Source organism: Suricata suricatta, chromosome 10 (assembly GCF_006229205.1).
Source record: "Suricata suricatta isolate VVHF042 chromosome 10, meerkat_22Aug2017_6uvM2_HiC, whole genome shotgun sequence".
In the NCBI taxonomy this organism is placed as follows: Eukaryota; Metazoa; Chordata; class Mammalia; order Carnivora; family Herpestidae; genus Suricata; species Suricata suricatta.
The window spans coordinates 113,691,909-113,692,987 of NC_043709.1; positions in this window are offsets into that span (position 1 = coordinate 113,691,909).

Below are 1,079 nucleotides of genomic sequence, written 5' to 3' on the forward strand. Positions count from 1 at the left end.
TGAAAGGAAGAAATGTAGAAATGCTGTTTCAGTGCAATCCAAAAGGAGCCCACTGGGCAGCCAGGAAATACATTTCATCATATATCACTTATCTCCAATCACTCAGAAACTGAGCTGGCTTAAAAAGCGTCGGAGTAGGGGTGCCAGGTTAGGTGTCAAAATCTGGATTTTGGCTTCAGATTGAGCCTCCAACTTCAAGTCATGATCTGGCAGTTCTAGAGTTCAAACCCCGCATCAGGCTCTGTGCTGATAGCATGGACCCTGCTTGGGATTCTGTCTCCCTCTCTCTCTGCCCCTCCACTGCTCACTGGCTCTCTCTCTCAAAAATAAATAAATAAACTAAAAAAAAAAAAAAAGTGTCCGAGGAGTTCCCAGCATGCCACCATCTGTGACTTGGTCCCATTAAGACTGCAAAAGGGGGCGCCTTGCTGGCTTAGTCGATTGAGCATGCGACTCCTGATCTCAGGGTTGTAAGTTAGAGCCCCATGTTTGGTGTAGAGATTCCTAATAAAAATCTTAGAGGCGCCTGGGTGGCTCAGTCAGTTAAGCATCCAATTTTAGCTCACGTCATGATTTCACAGTTGGTAGGTTCGAGCCCCGCGTCAGGCTCTGTGCCAACAGCTCTGAGCCTAGAGCCTGCTTCACATTCTGTATGTCTCTCTCTCTGCCCCTCCCCACCTTGCGCTCTATCTCTCTGTTTCTGTCTCTCTCTCTTTCTGTCTCAAAAATAAACATTAAAAAAAGAAAATAAAAATCTTAAAAGAAAAAAAAGTGAGTGCAAAGGAACAACAGAGAAGCAGCAAATGAACGAAAACACCCTGCCCTCTGACCTCCTCAAAACGGTCTTCCCCATCACTCTTAGCTGAAAGATACATATTTGTACATGGTCAGATATGTCCAGAAAGATACCACCAAATGAAGCTACCTCTCAGGAATGGAAAGGGTGGAGGGACACAAGACTTCTGTGTTTAACTTCGTATAAACCTGTTACTTAGCAAAAATCAATTTCATAATCAACTTTTAAAATTCAAAAGCAAAGCTCAGAGGTTAAAAATAGTCTGCAGTGGACCATATTTTCC